Genomic DNA, 22,055 nt, shown 5'->3' with positions numbered 1-22,055 from the left:
TGGAGATGTGGGATCGTCTTGGGATGTTTAAGGCTGCCCTTATTGCATAGTTTTGTACAGTTTGCAATGAGGTAGGACTGACTGGTCCCTAGGTAGAGAGCACTACAGTAATCAATTTTGGCCATAATGAGTGTTCTGGCGACAGTGATGCAGTTAAGAGAGTTTAGAAAGGGTCTGCAGGCGGTGATAAGTTTGCAGGTATAGGCTGCAGCTGACCTTAGTGCGTTTGTTTGTCTGTTCAGGGAGAGCATGGAGTCCAGATAGACGCCTAAAGTTTTAGTGTCTTTGGAGACCTTGATATCATTGCCGTCGATGGTGAAGGACTTGTAAGTTTGATCTAATTTGTTAAGACGATGGCTTGATCCTAGTAATACAAGCTCAGTCTTTTCGTCATTAAGGCAAAGTTTGTGATGTGCCATCCAGACCTGAATGACGAGGTAGACGTCATTCAAGGCTTTAGTGTCTTCTGTGTAATCACTGGTGATGGGAATGAGTATCTGGGTGTCGTCCGCGTAGTTGGTGTAAGAGACACCCAGATAGTCAAGTACATCGGAGAGGGGCTTTATGAATATGTTGTACAACGTAGGGGACACAGAAGAGCCTTGAGGAATGCCACAGTGAATAGGGGAGGGGTCTGCCGATACTGTAGGTGAAAAGACCCTCATAAATCTGTTGCCCAGGAATGAATGGATCCAGGCATTGTCAGACTCTGAGAAGTGGGCCGCAGATTTAAGAAGTTGGCAGAGTATTTGGTGGTTGAGCAAATCAAATGCCGCAGAGAGGTCAAGGAGTAGGAGTAGTGCTAACTTCCCATTGTCCTTTAGTGTCTCCATCTGGGTTTTCAAATCAATCAGGGCTGATTCAGTGCCATGATTAGGACGGAATCCTGATTGTCTTAACCTCAGAAGATTGTTGGATTCGAGGTAGTCTTGAATCTGCAAGTAGGCTGCATGATCCAGGATCTTGAGCAGAAACGGGACCGTAGTGATTGGTCTAAAGTTGGTTGGAATGTTAGGGTCAAGGGAAGGTTTTTTGAGAAGTGGGATTACCCACGCATCCTTAAGGTTGCCCGGGACTATACCCGTCTTGAAGGATGCATTTATGAATGCTGTGATGAAAGGGGCTAAGTCGTGAGATGCTTCCTTGATGATAGGTGCCGGGCAAGGGGCACCTTGGCAGTTGGACGGTTGAGGTTGTTTATAATTCCTTCTACTTCAAGGGTGGTGAGCGGGGAGAAAGAGAATGGTTTATGAGAGGGATTGGCTTGGTGAGAATTAGGCATGGGTGTGGTCAGTGGTTGATCAGTCTGTAGGGATTTTTGTTTATCTTTAATTTTAGTTTGGAGGGTGGCAATTTTACCCAGGAGTGCTGGCTGAATATTTGTGCACCAAGTACTATCTTTGGTGCATGAGTCAGGGGGGGCTGCAGGTGTCTCAAGTTCCTTAAGAATTTTGAATAATTCCTTGGTATTCGACTGGGCTGACACAATACGGTTGTTGTAGGAGTCTTTTTTAGCCTGTAGTAAGGCTACTTTATAGTTAAGGGTGGCTAAAGGAGACCGTCCTTATGGGTGTCAGAAGGGTGGCTTTTCCAACGTGACTCTGCAATACGTTTCTTTTTGCGTAACACTCTGAGCTGGGGAGTGAAACACGAGTTGAGGTGAGCACATTGTTTAGGTCTCCTAAGTTTGAGCGCGGCAATAGAGTTGATGGCTGCAAGCACTGACTGGTTGCAGATGTCGGCTAAAATAGTAGGATCCGAACAAGTGTCAGGAGCATTATTAAGGGTGGGAAGGATGAGGGGGAGTAGTTTTTCTGTGGTTATGTTCTTTTTATTTCGAGTGAGGGTGGCTGGGGCGACAGGAGGCGTGGGTAGAGAGGCTGCTTCAATACTAAAGGTGATCATGTGGTGATCAGACCAGATGCATGGGGCGTTTGCGAGTACGCGGATCTTGCAGTTGGTGCCACTAAGCCAGTCAAAGGACCGCCCTTTGATGTGGGTGGGTTCCTGTATATGGTGTGAAAATCCTAGATCTGTTAGGGTGTTGGCGAGGTCGATGGCCGTGGAATCATTTGGGTCTTGGTAGCCTAGATTAAAGTCACCAAGGATGATGGTTTGAGAGTTAGGTTTCGCTTTATCAAGTACTAGGGCAGTGATGTCTTCCACAAAGGATGTAGAAGGACCAGGGGGCCTGTATATTAGGTGGATGGCAACCGTTTGGTTGGCTGAAAGTTGGAGTTTGACAGAGAGTAACTCTGCGGATTCCACATTGTTGCTTGGAGTGGTTCTAAGACCTAGTGAGTTTCTGTAGATAAATGCAATTCCTCCACCTCTAGAAGTGCGGTCGCATCTGATGATGGAGTAATCTGTGGGGATGGCCAGAGAGAGTGCCGGGCCTGATGCAGCATGTAGCCGAGTCTCAGAGATGGCGATGAGGTCAAGTTCCTGAGTCTTGATAAGATCAGCAATGTCCAGAGCGTGAGCAGCTAAGGACCTTGCGTTGATCAGAGCGGCCTTGATTAAGCCGACATTGCTTGTTGAAGCAAGGTTGGTCTGAAGGCATTGGGGCGTAGGTGAAGTGGATGTATGGGGGAGCGGGCTAAGCATCTGGGTTTTCAAATATAGGCTCGGGTACATGGGGTGACCCTTCTTGCCCATAAGTCTACAGCCTAGTCTTAGGTTTCTTAGGGCAGTGGAGCAAGGTTGGTTAGGTGTGGGTTTTTTGGTGAAATGGTCAAGCCATAATGCAGGAGCATTAAGATAGATGTTGGGGTTCTTAGGTACAGTACTTGAATAGGTATCAGAAAGACTGTAGGTGGAGGCCATGGATGTAGTGTGCAAGGTGCTGAGTACAGCTATGTTATTTGATGAAAGGTAAAACGTCCAGGTAGAGACCCACACTAAATGTGGTGCTCGTAATAAGGAGAGCAGAGACCTTAGGGTGGACAGGCGTGGTAACATGTTACCAGAGTTGGAAAGGTAGTGGGGCACGAGGACTGTGTAGGAATCGCTGGTTGAGGTTGCAAGAGCTACTGGGCTAAGCAGTTCAAGCTCACAGGTTAAATTACTTGCTAGTGATGGGCACAACAGGCAGATAGGTTGAGACTGGGATTCAGTTGTATCAGTATGGCAGGCTAGGCAGTGGGGGCATATCCAAATCAGAAGTCTAGAAGGCAAAGCAGATACCCGGGCTTGCAGTAGTTGTGGGCATATCAGGCAGAGAGCAATACAGCATACATGGGGCACAAATCAATTGTGTGGCGCAACAAGTTGGGCAATGCAAATACACTAAGGCTAGCAACAAGTGTGGGCATATCAGGCGAAGAGCAATGCAACATACATGAGGGACAAATCAAGCTGCAATGTATCATGTGATTCGCAGGTGTGAGGTGGGGCAAAGTTTAAGATGACCACATATGCTTGTAAAGCAGCAGGTGGCCTGGGCACAGCGTTGGGGAGGAAGCACACAAGTACAATTTAGAGTGAAAATCAGCGTGAACATTCGGCGTGCATGCAGCAGGAGACTGCCAGTATATTATAATGGCCAATCAGAAACAGTGCAACAGAGACAACATAACGAATGTGGGCAGAGGCACGATCATTAGGTGTGCGTACAACAGGTTAGAAATGGTGCGTTGTAATTGCAAGTCCGACAGCATTACAGCAAAGTTCAGTATGAAGGGTGAAGGCGGGAGGCAATGATTTAGAGACAGGGAGGGCGGATTGCACATGAGAGCGACCGTATACGTGACGTAGCCGCGCCAAGTTCAAAAACGCAGGACGGCAGGCATGCCCTAAGTGTGATGAGGAGAATGCAGGCATGGTGCATATGTTTTGCTCATGCCCGGTTATTGAGCGCTTCTGGGGCGAGGTTGCACATAAATTAGCAGTAAAGGGTATTAAGATCGTGGTGGAGACTGTGTGGGCCTGCCTGGTAGGGGGGGTTCCCTAGGCCACGGAAACTTAGGCATGTAAGCAAACTGAAGGATCTGGCATATGCGCTTGCAAAGAGGAGAATTGCTATGGGGTGGAAGACATGCCACAAACCTTGATTGGATGTATGGTGGAAAGATCTGCAGAAATGGGCGGAGGCGGAAACCATGGTGTGGCAGGAAGCTAGAAATGCTGGGGTGGAGGAGGAAACTGAGACCCTGATGGCCTGAAAACTGCTGATGGCAGGACTATTTGGGTCAGTACAAGACTCGTCGGATCCCACGGAAAGGAATACCCCATCACAAGATGCAGAAATAGAACATTAGTGGAAGTAGGCTCGTAACAGGGAGTGGGAAAAGGGAAGCAGCGAACGCAATTGAATGATGTATAATAGAAATGTTATTGTATACACTGCAAGTTTGGTTAGTATTGTTTGTTTAAAAACTCAATAAAAATGTTTTTAAAAAAAATAATATTTTTGATTGTGAACACTTTTTGCAAATACCAAGTCAAAGACATTTCCTTGCACCCTTTGTTGTTTCATTTCTAGTGTGAGGGTTAGCTTAGAATGTTTGGACACAAGGGCAGTTTTTAAGTTACTCACTACTTGACTCAAACAGAGCCTTAGTTTTAGTTTTGAGGCAGGGAAATTCCTCTGTAGAATAGGGCTAGAGAGGCATTTGACCAACCCATGTGTGTTTAATAAAATGTCAGATTATGAGAATAACAAAACCTTGTGTCCACCTCTCATTCCTGACACGTCACAGAAGCCTGTGAAGATCAGGATCTTGAGACTGCAGGGCTCTGGAACTCATTGGAAACGTGCAAAAAAATCCATAATACAGAACAAATTAACCTCAGGGGCAGAGAGACCATGGGAATTGAATGAATTTACTGCCATTTTAATATTTGGGCCAAACTTATATAGTTTATTTCCTAGAAGCATTCTACTTTCTTGTAAAGTTTGCCTTGGTGTGCTTCTTGTTCCTTGTCACCTCGACACTTAGTGTTGTAAGTGGGATAACTCGGCTCAATATGTCAACACCACAACAGAGATGGGCCATTTCCTCTGCCTCACCCACCCTGGAAGGATTTTCTGGGGATTCCTTTAGAACCTGGGTAAATAACACCAAAACCAAATGACCCAGCAATGACGAAGACACGGCCAGGGGCACAAGGTCAGCTAGACAGCCACTTGGAGCAGAAACACCTTCTTTTCCCACACCTTCACTGATATAGCCTACTATGGTAAAGGAAGAGTTTCACTTTTGATGACCTGCAGATTCAAACCCTACCCAAAAGTCCTGGACATCGAGTTCTGCCTACCCAAACTGGAGATTCTCAAGAAATTGATTCTAGTTATACTTCAAATGGCCAATCTCTTCAGAGACAGCAGGCCGTGAATCTCACTATAATGCAGCTGACGGGGAATAAACATCTCTCACTGGAACATTAACAAAGGGGCAAAGTCCCCAATCTCACTGCTATTTTGAATAATCTAGTAGCCAGACAATTGGCCCTACTATGGCAGTTTCTGACCTGCACCCCAGTCCCAGAAATCTTGCTCCAGTAGTAGTATAATAAAGGGGAAGATACACAAGTCTTCTGGCAAAGATTTGGAAGAATCTTGAAGGCGCTGAGATGGGAGTAGATCAACTGGCCGTATTACAATGCCTAACTACTCACTGAAGAGATGCAAGAAGCCTAGCAGCTGCTAAAAGTGGACAGACATAATACACTCTGTAGAATGGCATCCTCAAGCAACTTCGAAAAGATGGTGAATTTTGTCGTCAATGCCTTCTTGGCGTCAAGCTGCTCATCCAGGAGACTGAAAACCAGATGACCTACAGCATCTAGTTCTTTGTCAAAATGTAGCTGGGGAGAAAAAACCTTGAAGATGTCAAAAAAGAGCTTCTGCTAGAATAGATAATTTCTTTTCCAGACAATCTGTAGTAATATGTCGAAGAGTTCCATCAATCTAACCCATAGATAGCCATCCAAAACATCACAGTAGTCCAGCATGTCTATCAGTGGAGACCAACCAGGCCAGAGCCTACAATAAGGAAACAAGCTCCAATCCCACAAGTAGAAATCTGGGGAAAACTAGAATGTTTGAATTGATGTCATAATCAAGTCACAACCCAGTCAGACACGCCAGCGAAACCAGCCATACCTAGTGACTCAAAGAAACGGACAGCACCCATGTCCAGAGCTAGGCCTGTGAACAGCCTGGGCATTTGGTACAGTCGTTTCGCACCCTCTAACCACCTGAGCCAATGGAAATGGACTATTGTGTCCCAGAAGATACTGAAGAGGCTGACCATACCTGGTGGTTGTAGCCCAAGTACAAGAATTTCCAGATGGCTGAGGAAAATGAAACCTTGGCCCGAGGAAGAGCTGGGCAGTTTTATTATATCCCAATGGTGTTTGAAGCACAACAGATTTTGGCTACATTAGACTCAGGAAATTGTTAAACAGCCATCTGGTTTGACCTTGTCGTGGTGGAGCAGATCAATTTCTTTGGCCTGGTACATGTTATTTGCCTTCATGAAGACCTGGAAACCTACTCCAAGGCCGATCCAAAGTTGAACATTGGCTGAGAATAGTGCAAAGCTGGTCAATATTATTATTCAGGGTTAATGGAAGAGGTGATCATTGGCCCGTAACTGCCCCAATTCGAATGGTGGTTCGATTAGTTTAGGTAGATGAAGCACCAGTTACGGGGCAAGTCTTGGTCATTTGGTTGGGGGAACCTACACAGGTTCTGGAGTTGCCTTGGGACTTCCTGAACAAGGTGGTCAGCTCCAGAAAACCAAACCCATACTCTTTCCTCTGGTTCCAATTGGAACTGGGCTCATAGTGAAGGGGTGTATGAGACAACGTCTCCTGCTTGTCTCTTGGGATCAAAAAGGAGGTGACTCAGGTGGCTAGGTGTCACCCAAAGCCAGAGTATGGTGGCCACAGGGGTGGTAAGAGGAGGATCCTCTGGCCACCCTTCCTTGATCCATGTTGCGTGGCAAGGCACTGTTAAAGGGGAATATCCTATTAACTTCACCCTAGCAGGGAGGGCCAACATCTTCCACGATTCATACCCAAATTCCCCAAGCAGGAAAAGAAATCCTGTGATTCATGGATAAATAGCTTTGTAAGCACGGTACACCCAAAACTCACACTATTACTGTTAACAAGCATCCTCTGCCAGAAGTTCACACAGTAAATGTCTTGAGATATTCTCCCCAAGCTCTGAGTTCTCAAGCGGGATGCTGTTTTACCAGGGGATACCAAATGAGGGTAGTCTGAAGTTGAGTGTCCTAACACCTCTATTGATGCATGCGATTATAATTAATAACTTGTATTGGTGAGCTGCAGTGTCAGTTAATATAGGTCCTACCCTTGACCTAATATATATGAAAAGTAAAGCAAATTAAACTGAAGCTCTGCGCTACCCAATATAAATCAATCTTGAATATATATAACAACAATAATGTTCACTGGTTACATTCATTTATATATCTAATCAAATACTTTTAAAATTACAATTCTTTCTCATATTCCGAGAAATTATGCGATGTGACAATTAAATTAACTGTTTCCAATTACGTTAATTTCTAACATGAACATAACATAAACATCCTACAACCTTGCCGGTTGCATCTTCTAATTCTTATTTTCCCAAAAGTTGTCCAGTGATAAGAACACATCATTAATAACCTGACATCAAGCTTCCAAAAGTCATATGTCAACATAAACTTGACATTTACAGCCAGCAGCCTACTGCATATCATACAGTTCCTCAACCCTAACTAACCATTGAGGGCTTTCCATGAGAACACATGATGCGCTTTACTGAATCCATAACTCGAGACGGGTTGAAAAATTAGCAAACGATATGGGAAGCAGAATTATCTATTCACCACTTTTATTTAAATAAAAGTGGAGCCAATGGTCAGAATGCGCAGATAGGAATGTAGGGTAATGAGGAATGTGTAAGTATAGACATAGGGACTCAATATTGTTTAATGTAAATGGTTCAATTATCAGCCTTGAGAAAGATCGATGGTCGAAACACGTGTCGGCTGCTGTATGCTAATGGAGAGTTCATGCATGATATACAGTAGGCTGCTGGCTGTAAATGTCAAGTCTAGGTGGACATATGACTTTTAGAAAGTTGATGTCAGGTCACTAATGATGCGTTCTTAACACTGAATAACTTTTGGGGAAATAAGAATTGGAAGATGATCTAATCATCACATCGCATCTCGGAATATGAGAAAAACATTTAATAAAAAACGATTTTATTATATATATGACTGTAACTAGTGAACATTAATGTTGTTGTATAAATTCAGGATTGATTTATAATAGGCTAGCGCAGAGCTTCATTTAAATTTGCTTTACTGTTTTACCAGTCCATAGATTTTTGGCTGCTCCAAAATATCAGACTATCATTGTTTTCTACATTGTTGTATACTTATTCCTTTTGAGGACAAGTCAATGATGTAATCATGTTAGGGAGGTAGCAACGCAATGAGGGGGTGGGGGACATGCTAGTGTTTCGCTCTGGGCGCCATATTGTCTATAAACTGCCTTGCATGTGGAAACGCTCTGACAAGGCAGGTCAGAGGAGATACTCACTTCCGGATGTAGTGGCTGCACATTGCTATCACGGAAGCCCTCAACCAGAGACACGGGTCAGTGTAAAGGAATTCATAGAGCATGTCAGTAAAACTGGTTGAGAAATAAATGTGAGAAAAAAGCCAAAAGCTACAAGAGGAAGGAAAGTGAAAAAGCTGGGGGGAGGTGGGGCGGCAAGGGAGAGAGGGATGCACTGGTGTAACACAAAATGACAGGGCTTCGCTCCCTTCAAAAAATGTTGATGGGGGGTTTTCGATTCCCAACACCCTGAGATATAAAAATGCCTTTGGATGAGTGGAGGGCCACTGAACACGGGTCTGTGCTGCAGCACGGCAGATGTGTACGTTCAGCCCCGGAGAGGTTTGCATACCTTTCCATCACTGCATTCACCTTTACATGACTTTGCATGGGTGCATTACGTCTGTGCACTTGCTTTGTTTATGATGTAACTGAGAGGTGACCCCCCATACCTCGTCCCTTTGTAAAATCTATGCCCCGAACCTTTTATTTCAGCTAACATTTCCTCCCTAAAAAAGGAGCAACATCTGTATGTTTTTCCCTTGGCGCAGTTACATGACTTGCCCTGTATTGCTTGAAATGTAGAGGTGAGTGGAGTGATGGAAAGACGCGCTACCTGTGTGAGAGGTAAGAAGGAGGGGCGCGAGGAGCAGATGGAATACATGATAGGGCTAGAGAAAGAGGGGGTGGGGGAAGGGCTGCAGTGGGATAGTGAGAAAGAGCATGGGAGACAGAATGATCGAGTGTCAGGGAGCATGGCTCCGACAGCAGAAGAAAGCATACAGTAATGCATGGGGGAAGTCTGTGCATGCCGCATTGATCCTCTAAGAGGTGAGAAGAAGCCGATGCTCTGGGCTCCGAGGAAGATTTCTGCCCCCACCCGGGGGAGTTTCATTCTCTTCCCTTTAATGACTTTCATTGCAGGGAAAGAGCACAAGCCGAGGGCCAGGGCAGGCTGCACCCTTGGGGTAAATGCACCCGAGGGCTAGATACAACCCTGAACACTAGGGCTGGCTGCACCTTTGTGTTAGATGCACCGGAGGGCTAGACACAACAGTGCACACTAGCGGCTGGCTAGATTCCAGGCCTGGCTGTACCCTACCCAGAGAGTAGAGATAACTCTGCACATACGTTTTGGCTACTCTCCGGGCTGGCTGCAACCTTTGGTTTGATGCACCTGAGGGCTAGACACACCCGGCACTCTAGGACCTGCTGGAATCCAGGGTTGGCTGCACCCTTGTGCCCGATGCACCAGAGGGCTAGATATAACACGGAAGACTAGGGCTGGCTGGGCTCCAGGCCTGGATGCACCCTTGGGTTAGATGCACCCAAGAGCTAGACACTACCCTGCACACTAGGGCTGGCTAGTCTCCAGGGCTGGCTGAACCAGTGGGTTAGATGCACCAGAGGGCTAGATACTACCCTGCACACTAGGGCTGGCTACACTCCAGGGGCGGCTGTATACTTCGGTTAGATGCACCCCAGGGCTAGATGCAACCCTGCACACTAGGGGTGGCTAGACTACAGGGTTGGATGCACCCTTGGGTTAAATGCACGCAGGTCCTAGATACAGTCTTGCACAATAGGGCTGGCTAGCCTCCCAGGTTGGCTTCACCTTTGGTTGGATTCATCGGAGGACTAGATAACACCCTGCAGCCTAGGGCTGACTACACTCTATGGCTGGCTGTACCCATGGGGTAGATGCACCTGAAGGCTGGAAATAGCCCTGCACACTAGAGTTGGCTAGACTCCAGTGCTGGCTGCAACCTTGGATTACATGCACCCGAGGGCTGCACACTACCCTGCAAACCAGGGATGGCTAGACTCCAGGGCTGGCTGCACCCTTGTGTCATATCCACCTAAGGGCCAGATAAAACCCTGCAACCTAGGTCTGGCTAGGAGCAAGGGTGGCTGCACCCTTTGCTTGAATGCACCCGAGGGCTAAATACAGACCTGCACACTACGGCTGGCTAGACTCCCGGTTTGGCTTCACCCTTGGGTTAGATGCATCACAGGACTAGATAACACCCTACACACTAGGGCTGGCTAGACTTCAGGGCAGGCTGTACCAATGAGTTAAATGCACCTGAGAGCTAGATAAGCCCTGTACACTAGGCATGGCTAGACTCCAGGGCTGGCTGCACCCTTAGGTTACATGCACCCGAGGGCAACACACTATCCTGCACACTAGGGATGGCTAGACTCGCGGGCTGGCTGCACCCTTTGGTTAGATGCACCAGAGGGCTAAATACAGACATGCACCTTAGGGCTGGCCAGATTCCATGGCTGACTGTACCATTGTGTTAGATGCTCAGAGGGCCAGATACAGCCCTGCACAATTGAGTTGGCCAGACTCCAGGGTTGGCTGAACCCTTGTGTTAGGTAAATTTGAGGACTAGATACAACCATGCACATACGGACTGACTAGACTCCCAGGCTAGCTGAAACCTTGGGTCAGAAGCACCCAAGGGCTTGCTACAGCCCTGCATATAATGGTGGCCTAAGCTCCCAGGCTAGTTGCACCCTTGGTTTGGATGCACCCAAGGGCAAGATACAACCCCGCACACTAGGGCTGGCTAGACTCAAGGGTTCGCTGCACCTTTTGTTTATAGTCACCTGAGGGATAGATACAGCCCTGCATACTAAGGCTGGCTAGACTCACAGGCTGACTGCGCCCTTTGTTTAGATGCACCCAGGGGCTAAATACTGTCCTGCACAACAGTGCTGGTTAGACTCCAGGGCAGGCTGCACCCCTGTGTTAGATGCACCCGAGGGCTAGATTCAACTCTGAACACTAGCGCTGGCTAGACACAAGGGCTGACCACACAAGTTATTCAGCCGCACCTCTTAGCTGAATCCATCGTTGTATGACTGCAAGGGGTTGCTGCACCCATGATTGCTGTGGCATGCGGAGCCGTCCTAGGCTGTCTTGCCAGGAGCAAGCAGCATGCTCCTAAAAGAGCAAATAGAGGAAGTACACAGAGCAACCTGTCACGGCCTCGGGCCAATAGAGAACGGAAAGTAAATAATGATTTAATTGTCGGTGCACGCGGGATGATGAGATAATGGGGAGGGCGGGAAAGTGGTTGGTGGAAATGCGTGAAAGGTTTAAATCAGTGCTTAAAGTGGGCCGGGGCCTGCGGGGGCCGGGCCCCGGCAGTCTCCAAAGAGTGGGGCTGAGCCAGGGCCCCGTCCCACCGGCCGCAACATTGGCAGGATGCATTATCCCGTCGCGGCTGAGAGGCGCCTGCCATGAAGTCAGGCGATCTGACAGAAGTGGCAGCCAACCACAGCGACGCTGTGCCTGGCTGCCACTTCCGTCAGTCACATTAACTGCCTCTGGTGACCCCTCGCGCGAGAGGTCACCAGAGGCAGTTACTGTCCCTTTGTTTCCCCAGGTCGCCGAGGCGTCTTTAACCCTCGAAGATGGCTTTGAAAGTACACATTTCAAGCCATCTTTTATAAAGCTTTGCTGACTGACAATTTTGTCCGTAGTCAAAGCTTTATAAAAGATGGCTTGAATTGTGTACTTTCAAAGCCATCTTTTATAAACCTGAAATGTTTAAAAAAGATGGCCTGAAAACTAGGCAAACCGTAGGGTATACACATATACATATGTAACATATTTCTATGTTTAGAAAAGATGGCTTGCATAGTACACACACCATAGTAAGGTACGCACACAAATATATAACATTTATATATATTTGTGTGTATACCCTACGATTTGCGTACGTTTTAGGCCACGCCCCTCCCACAAGCCACGCCCCCAAATGAGGGCCCCTCCTCGATTTCTTACCCCACTTAAAGCCCTGGTTTAAATAGAAAGACATCGATTTAAATCGGCCTTGAGTGGTACACGAGCCTTTAAAACCACGTTAAAACGTTCACGCATGGTTCAGTGCCTTATTTATCTCTCCTGATGATGTTCCAGTATTATACAACTGGAGGCAGCCAGGGATCGCAATTTACAATCCCGCCACCTGCAACTGCACCTCCCATCGAGTACAGGACCGTCAGCGCCAGCATGTGATTTTGTTGCTGGTAGTGATTCGCTGGATTCCGCGAGCTTTCTACACCCACTCAAAGCTGGAGGATTCCATTACATTTACGATTGTTTGCATTCTGTGGAGGAAAACTGCATGGTACCTGGGACTGCGGTCAGGGACGTCATTTCACCAAAATGCAAGGGGCAGCCGAAGTGACATCACACGACCATTGACCCCTGATGACATCACAGAAAGTGATGTCATTTGACCTCATCCCAAAGTGACATCATGGGGAGCAATAACACGACCTTTCATCCCTTGACAAAACAGAAAGTAGCATCACATAGCATTGTTCCTAAATACACTACGGAAAATATGGTTATGATATCACTACAATGTGATATATAGAGTGGCACAGCGAGTAGAGCGCTCGCTTTGACATCTGTGCAGAGTCTGCTGACACAGGTTCGAATCCCGGTAGGACCAAACTCAGCCTTTCATCTTTCCAAGGTGGATACATGAGCACCACACACCGAGGGTAGTAAGCAGCACTCAGATACCTGAGGGTTCCTAGTGCTATATAAATGTGAAATTATTATATTGGATCACCATGTGTATCGTTAATATCAGTCTGTATACCAAATTAATGTGAATGCAAGAAGACGTCCAAGGGCAAATGATAATGATGTGTTATTATATAGCATTTACTTTTAAGCGCTTTATACAAAACAAATATACCTACAATATCATCCAACTTGTTTTGGTACTCATTTATCGACCTCAGAAGGATGAAAGGCTGAGTTGAGGTGTTTAAGAGCATACTAAATCAGTGACTCACCCCCTGAAGTGTGCCTTAAATAAACCTTTCATGAGTCCAGCAATTATTCTATAGAATTCCAGAAAGACACATTATTTGGTATTCCTATTCTTTCTTATTGTGGAACCCCCTGTTTTTTTTAAGAGACCTGAAGAAGAAAGCCAGCCACTCCAGAAACACAGAGTCACCCAGGAGCTTACATTTTGTATTTTTTGGGGTAGCTAGGGAGATCACAGGGGTAGCAAGGGAGACCTCAGGGGTCGCAATTGCGACCCTCTGGCGATCCCCAAATTACGTCTCTGACTGCTGGGATTTGTTTGCATTAATTGCACATTGGAATGCAAACAATCGAAATTGTATAGAAGGGACTGTGTGCGCAGAAGAGCACATGATTGTGGTCTCCTCTGTGCAATTTGCACACACTTCAAAAATTGATATGAAAAGTGGAGGGATGAGGTCAATGAAGGATGAAAAACCGAAGGGTTTGGAGAGAGGAGATGGATAAAAGGATGCAGTGCAAGATATAGAGAGGATGCAATAAAGAAAGGGGTTAAGAAAAAAGAAGGGAAGGAGAAAAGAGAGAGTGTAGTAAGTTGACCAGACGTCCCGGTTTTGCCGGGACTGTCCAGGAATCGGACCCTCTTTCCCCCACCCCAAGAGCTTTTTGTATTTAAAAACCCCTTCCAGGTTTTGGGAAGATAGAAGGTGACCACTTAAATCTTTACAATGTACAAACTATTAACATACCATTTATTATTATACATCAAAAAAACATTTTCATAGTTTTCACCACACCTGTGGCATCCCATTAGGGATTCGAACTTCCAACGTTTGTCACGGGAGACCCGGCTGAGGAACGTGATTATCATGGTATGTAAAAGCAAAGGCACCTCTATTTTTTCATGCTTACATTTACATCTAAAACTTCACGGTTACTGGCATTGGAAAGTATTTAATTACTGTGTGATTCCACCAGCAACACGGCTGGAGAGGGATAGGGGGTTGTTTTAGTCCTACCTCTATGTTTGTTGTCGTCCCGGTTTGAATGAGGGTCATCCTAGATTGTAGGGACACAGAAGGTCTTTTATATACATTGAAGGAGCGAAAAACCAAGTGCGAGGGAAGGGTAAGTGGCACTTTCAAGACCAGGGGTCCCATAGACAAGAAAAAACAAAAACGTTTGCTATGCGGTGTAGCCGTAGGGGATGGAAGTGGGTTAGGGTAGGTAGAGAGTTGAATTGTCTTGTGTGCAAATATGTTGCATTCTAGGGGGGAAATGATTCTCTCCGTTTTTTAAGTTTCCTTTTTTTTAAAAAAATGGTTGGTAGAATTGAGGTTTTGATCCCTGCCTCCTTGAGTTAAGCCCTATGATGGGCACCGGCTGCCCATAACATTGGCAAGACAGGAATCATGGTTCATTAATTATTTAGTGGACTAATCATTTGTCCATGCAGGCAGGAATTCTAAAAAGTTAAACACTCCTACTTAATGTGTAATCTAATTAGTCATTTGTCTAGTACCTTTTACCATTGGTATGGTCTCAAAGCGCTGTAGGTGAATGCCCTCGGGGGACCAAAGTCCAAAAGTATGGTCAATTTGTCAGAGGAGTTTAGAATGCGAGTGTGCATTTTAGCCAATGCGAAGGTGGGCAGGGGTGGCAAGTCCTTACTAGCTATCCATATCGAGCTGGCATGTGGATGGTTGCTGTGAGGACTTTTGGAGAGTATGCAAGTGCAGGAGACTCATTATATGTTCAGCGAGACCAAATACTTGTTGTGGGAAAGCTGCGTTCTTATGGCAGAATTGTTGTGCGGTGCATCTTACAGAAATTGTGTATGGTAGCAGATGCGTGCGGGTGGGTGGCCTTGCCTTTGGCTTTCTTCCATAACCATGGAGTGTGATACGTACCTGTGTGTCTCGGATGGATTCTTGCTTTCATAGAGATGGTGTGAATTCTGTCCTGTGATCTGCTGGAGTTTGATCTCACCATCACTTGGTACATTTCATGGAGAAATTCATTGCTGCCCCTGGCCTACCTGATAGATGGTTAACTCACCCAAAGAAGGCATGGGTTCATTAGGATTCAGGGGGGGAAAGCCAGGTCTTGAAGGCCCTCCAGAAGGCCAGGTGATCCTATATGCATCAGATGCTAAGGGGAATTGCGTTCCAGCTTGAGGGGGCCTGGATGGGGAAGGAAGTTCCAACTATTCTTGTTGATTTCAAGGGAGGAGTCACAAGGAAGACTGCGGTTCCTGATCGCAGGGTTCTGTTGGTTTGGTAAAGGATGAGTTTCTGATGAAGATATTCTGTGTCTGGCTTGTGGAGGGCATGGTGGTTGATGCAAATGGCTTTGAAAGTGGTATATCACCCAACAGGGAGCCAGTGGAGCACACGTATGGGTGGGAGTGACGCACTCTCTGCGGCCAAGGGCCAGGAGGAACTTGGTTGCAGTGTTTTGGACCCATTGCAGGTTTCTGAGTTGATAAACTTGGGCGGCCAAGTAAACCGTATTGGCATAATCTAGGCGGGAGTGGACGATGGCCAAGATTGCAGTGGCTCTGTGATGGTAGAAGAAGTAAGGAAAGATGTGGGTGAGAGTGCAGAGATGAAGATAGCAAGATTTAAACACAGTGTTGATGTGGTGCGAGAGTGTCAGATCAGCGTCCATGGTGCATCCCAGGTTCTTTACTCTGTTGGATGTGGTGAGGGGTGGGCAAGGGAGAAAGGCCAAGGAGCGGGTTCGGGGGAAGAGAACCGTCTGCCAACAAGTCATGATTTCTGTTTTTCTGGGGTTAAGGAGGAGGTGGTTGGCCATCATCCAATGGTCGATGTCTGTGAGGCAGGATGCAAGGTCATGGTGGGGGATGGAGGTGAACTTTGGGATTTTAAATATGATCTGGTGTTGCCTGCGTAGTTGTAGCAGGTTAGGTTATGTGAGCGGATAAGGGCAGAGATGGGGCTCATGTAGAGGTTGAAGAATAGGGGCGATAGGGAGGTGCCATGTTGGACACTTTGGAGACAGGGCAGGGGGCCAAGGTGAAGGGAGGGAGGAGGTTGATGTGTTAGTGAGGAATGAGGAAATCCAATTTAGCGCTGTGTCCCTTATGTGTGATGTGTTAGCAAGGAATTAGTAAATACAGCATAGCGCTGTGCCCCTTATGCCGAGCGAATGGAGTGGATAAGGGCTGTATTTGCTTGCCTGGTCGTGCATGGTTCTCTTGAACATCTATGTAAAATCACTGTTATAGGTTTATTGGGGGTTGAGGACAGGTGCAGAATTTGCCCCTAGAGGGTCACCCCTTCTTCTGAAGACTTTATCATCCTTACCCTAGCCAGACTGTTTGGATATTGCTGCCATGTCCATGCTGGGCCTTTAAAGTAGTGTCTGTGGCCAAGTGATGGCTGGCCACTGCACCCAACAGACAGGGTGCCTTCACCTGCATTTTCTTTTCTATATTTCACCAAAGCTTTAACTTCTCCACCAAGCAAGTTCTCCCCATTGAAAGGCACACAGAGGCCCCAAAATATGCACTCGCTATTGGCAAGTAAAAATTGACTTTTGGAGATTGCAAAATTATATGCTGTGTGCATGTGGGGAATGGAGCGATGTGTGACTGTACCATGCTTTTATGGTATATATTGTTGATTAAACATGTGACTGCCTGGGTAATTGCTCTATCAATACATGTTTTGCCTTGTCTGTGCCCCTCTTACATCAATACCTTTTGTCCAGCAGTAAAAAGAACAAGCATAGGCAATGCCTACAGTTTTGGCTTTAGTTTAGGCATGGGATAGTCATTTGCCAGGTACTGCCAAAGTAGCACTAACTGGTCATTAATGGTAGCTAGTGTGAGAAGCTAGGCATATAATAGCAGTGCCTGGCATATGTTTATGTAGTAGCTGCACACAAGTCAAAACACTGGCTTTGCCAATGCTTGTACTTAACAGGACAACAGTGAAGGACATGTATATCTCTCTATATATAAAAAAGGGACATTTGTGGATACGTGTGTGTCTGTTCAAAATGCTCAGCATACTTCCCAACATGCCACAAAACTGAAATCTGGCATGCGGGTAGGTTCCATGGTGTAGACAATGTAAAAAGTATGCAAAATACATGTTTCTAATTTTTTATAGTTTTTTTTAAGCAGTCTGCATTGCTTGGACATGTCTGTGTGTCTGTTCGAAATGTTCCGCATACTTCCCAACATGCTACTAACCTGAAATTTGCCATGTGGGTAGGTTCCATGGTGTACACAATGTAAAAAGTACCCAATATACATGGTTCTAATCTTATGTTCAGCGTTTCTTTAAGCAGTCTACTTTGCTTGGAAGTGTGTGTGTGTGCCTGTATGAAATGTTTGTTCAGCATACTTCCTAAAATGCAACAAACCTGAAATTTGGCATGTGGGTAGGTTCAATGGAGTGGGCAATGTAAAACGTATAAAACATAAATTGTTCTAATTTCTTTTATTTTTAAGCGGTCTGCAATGCTTGAATATGTGTGTGTGGCTGTTCGTAATGTACAGTATACCTCTCAACATGCTACACACCTGAATTGTGGCATGTTCTTAGGGTCCATGGTGTAGACAATGTAACAAGTATAAAATATGAATTTTTCGGATGTATTTTTTTTCAAGCGGTCTGCAATGCTTACGCCTGCCATATGGCTCTTTGCGCTGTAGTTCTGCTGTAGTTCTACGTTCACCATTCCTAAAGTTCAGCAGTTCATGAAAACTTCAGCAGTTCATTGTTCCTAAACTTTCCACACTATCAACCTTCTAGCTGACATTAGCAGCACTCACTTTTAAAGTCATGTTGGTGACACAATATGGTGCTTTTGTAGTAATGCAGGTGTCAAGAAACGGTGCATGTCTCTTCAATAGTGTCCACAATGATGTTGTCCGTCACATCATGCCAAATCTCTCATGATAATTACAGAAACTTCATTTCCCACGGAAGTTGATGAATGTATGCCATCTCAACAGTACTAAGCTTACATGCTTCAGCCATACACGAACAGGTATGGCACTTCAAGCTTTCACGTTTCAGCCCTACACGTACGGCACTTATGTTGAGGTCTCTGCTGCCTCAGATGTACATCGGGATACTAATAATGTTGCTGCACAATCTCAACACTCCAAGTTATAGTAGCAGGAACTGATTTATGGGATTCATGCTTTTTCTCATGGTCAGCTTTATGTGGCTTGCTCCACAATTGGAAACAAAGACAATTTGTTCACACTAGCTCCTGCAGGAAAGACTGGTATCCAGTAATTGCATCGAATACAAAGCATTGAATGCCAAAAGCATCCAAAAAATGCATCGAAAAAAAAGCATCAAATGCATTTTTTTCAAAGGTAAAGGTTTTATTTTAAGTATAATGGGTTTATAGGGGTAAAAAAACGGGGGGGGGGGGGGCCCCCCGCCCCCCCATTAAATCATTATTGTTTTTTTTTAAATGCATTCAACGTTTTTTTTTTGTTGCTTTTTTTAGATGCTAAGGCATTCGATGCTTTGGCATTCGATGCAATCAATATAAACCGAAAGACTAGCAATATTGTCTACAAAGAAGCATTCATTTAGTTCATTAAATAAACTTGGACTGAACATTTACAGCTCCAATTAAGCCATTAAGACTGAGGTGACAGTTTTGAAATAACACTGGTAGGCTCTCTTCAAGCACAACGTTTGATGTTACTGCATGTTAAAGCTGTCTCAGAGAAATGAAAGGAGGATGTGCTTTGTGTGGGGCGGGGAGGAAGTGAGTGGAAACCATCATACGGATTAGGATGGCCATGGGCAGTCGGTGTGTAAATAATGAAAAAACATCTTCAAGCTTTGTGTCCCTTCTCATATCCCATCTCCCTTCTTGCTGTACTCCATTGCAGTTGTTTCGATTTATAGGTGCTGCTTTATTTGCACCTAATAGTCAAAACTAGAAATATCCTCCTGTTGTAGAATTAAATAGAGCATTTTCAACCCGAAGATTCCTACTTTCACATTTAGATGGAGCAGGAATGGCCTTGGTGTTTATTTTAAAGTTAGTATCCTTTGATTTGACCAGTGCAATGGTATATTGGCTTGCACACAGCAAAATGGAAATTTAAAAATTGCAGACAAAGTAGAATAAGAGGCTCTTTTAGCACGTCCTCAATTTTGTTTCCAGGACCCCTGGTCACATACATCAGGACAGCCGTTCAGCTGACAGGGTGTTTTGCTCTTAAACGATTTAACTTGTTTCAGCCATGGATACCGAAGGTTGATCCTACACCGAAGAACACGTAGCACCTTTGATTAGTGGCCCTTCGTTCTTTGAGAATTTGGCAGTGAACGGCAACTGTGCTGCCAAAGTAAACAGTGACAGCTTATTAAGGTTGAAAAAAGGCAATCCAGAACAGAGAGGTACATCCTCATCTATTGAGGGAGTATTTGAAGGGTAAAATAATACCATCGGGGTTACAAATTTAGAGTGAACCCTGTCTATTCCTTGATAATCCACAGTATAAAATTGCATTCACTCAAATTGCAACCAAATGCAGCCAGGATCTATTAGTTCTAACAATCACGATGGAACAATCTGAAAGTCAAAAACCTTAATGAGATAGAGATTGCTGAACGAGCCTTTAAAGCTGATTAACTTATTACTGATTTAAAGGTGAAATTGGCAAGCATCCAGAAGCAAGTGGATGATTTTAAAAATTCACTATTAACAAAAAAATATTTAACCAATTTTGAAAAGGAAACAGTCAACCCATATCTAGCAGATGCCTTCCAAACCAAACTGAGATGGGCCTTGACTGATCCAAATAAACCGTACCAACCAAAGTGAAAATGGGTTACATTTTCAGATAGCTCCTCCAATTCTGAACAGACATTTGAAGGGGCCTCATCTTAGAACAATGAAATTGCAGAAGGACAGTCACATTCTATTTTACTACGAGGCAACCACAGAGGGTGCAGGCGAGTCATAGTATGAGGAAGCCAGTACTAGTCACATCAAAAATTCCATCAAGAGTTGACGGACCCATCAAAAGAGTTCAACACTAGACGGAGAACCTACTGATGGTAACCACTCACATTGTAGCTCTAGGCAATTGTGTTCAATTTAATAAATTCTTCTCTCTCAGAAACTACGGGACAGCTCCTTAGCAAAGTGCTGCCTATTGTCCTCAGTCAAACTCCCTCTAACATATGTTTAGAGACTGAGATCTGACAATTCCTTTTCAAAGTGAGATTAAAATTCTATTTCAATGACACCAAGGGAGAATTTGCACCTATCTCTCCTTTTCATGTTAAATCCCATTTCCTTCCACCCACCAAAGATATGCCGAAGGAAGAACTGACTTTCGAGTCAGTTATCACTAAGGGTGTTACAAAAATGTTGAACATGAAACAACCTTGTGAGTTTAATCTCTCTAAGCCTGAATATCTAGCACTCCACAAATTGAAGAACAATACATCTATTACACACTAGCCAACACACTAGCCAATGTTAACTAGTGCCACACCTATACAGAAATGTTAAGATTAGCCCGCGTCATCTTTAGACAGGTGTAACAATGTTAACATGTGCCACATCTGGATGGAATTCTTAACGGTAGCTTGCGTCACATCTAGACAGGATTATGAATATTAGCATGTACCACACTTAGATGGAATTCTTAACGTTAGCTTGCGTCACATCTAGAAGGGATTATGAATATTAGCATGTACCACACTTAAATGGAATTCTTAACATTAGCTTGCGTCACATCTAGATGGAATTATGAATATTAGCATGTACCACACTTAAATGGAATTCTTAACTTTAGCTTGCGTCACATCTAGATAGAAATGTGAATGTTAGCATGTGCCACACTTAGATGGAATTCTTAACTTTAGCCTGCGTCGCATCTAGATAGAAATGTGAATGTTAGCTTGTGCCACACTTAGATGGAATTCTTAACTTTAGCCTGCGTCGCATCTAGATAGAAATGGGAATGTTAACTTGCGCCACACTTAGATGGACTTCTTAACTTTAGCCTGCGTCACATCTAGATAGAAATGTGAATGTTAGCTTGCGCCACACTTAGATGGAATTCTTAACGTTAGCTTGCATCACATCTAGACGGGATTATGACTATTAGCATGTACCACACTTAAATGGAATTCTTAACTTTAGCTTGCGTCACATCTAGATAGAAATGTGAATGTTAGCATGCGCCACACTTACATGAAATTCTTAACTTTAGCTTGTGTCACATCTAGATAGAAATGTGAATGTTAGCTTGTGCCACACTTAGATGGAATTCTCAACTTTAGCTTGTGTTGCATCTAGATAGAAATGTGAATGTTAGCATGCGCCACAGTTAGATGGAATTCTTAACTTTAGCTTGTGTCGCATCTAGATAGAAATGTGAATGTTAGCTTGCGCCACACTTAGATGGTATTCTTAACGTTAGCTTGTGTCACATCTAGATAGAAATGTGAATGTTAACATGTGCCACACTTGGATGAAACTGTGAATGATGGTAAGTGCAACACTTGATTGGAATCGTGATCACTAGCCTGCCTCACATCTAGACAGAATATTGAAAATTAGCAACGATGGAATAGTGAATGATAGCAAACATCAGACATAGACATAACTGCAAAGACAGCAATGCCAACTAACCAATCCA

The sequence above is a fragment of the Ambystoma mexicanum genome, chromosome 8, assembly GCF_040938575.1.
Source record: "Ambystoma mexicanum isolate Mex_15411 chromosome 8, UKY_AmexF1_1, whole genome shotgun sequence".
In the NCBI taxonomy this organism is placed as follows: Eukaryota; Metazoa; Chordata; class Amphibia; order Caudata; family Ambystomatidae; genus Ambystoma; species Ambystoma mexicanum.
Note: the sequence above shows the minus strand (reverse complement) of the source record.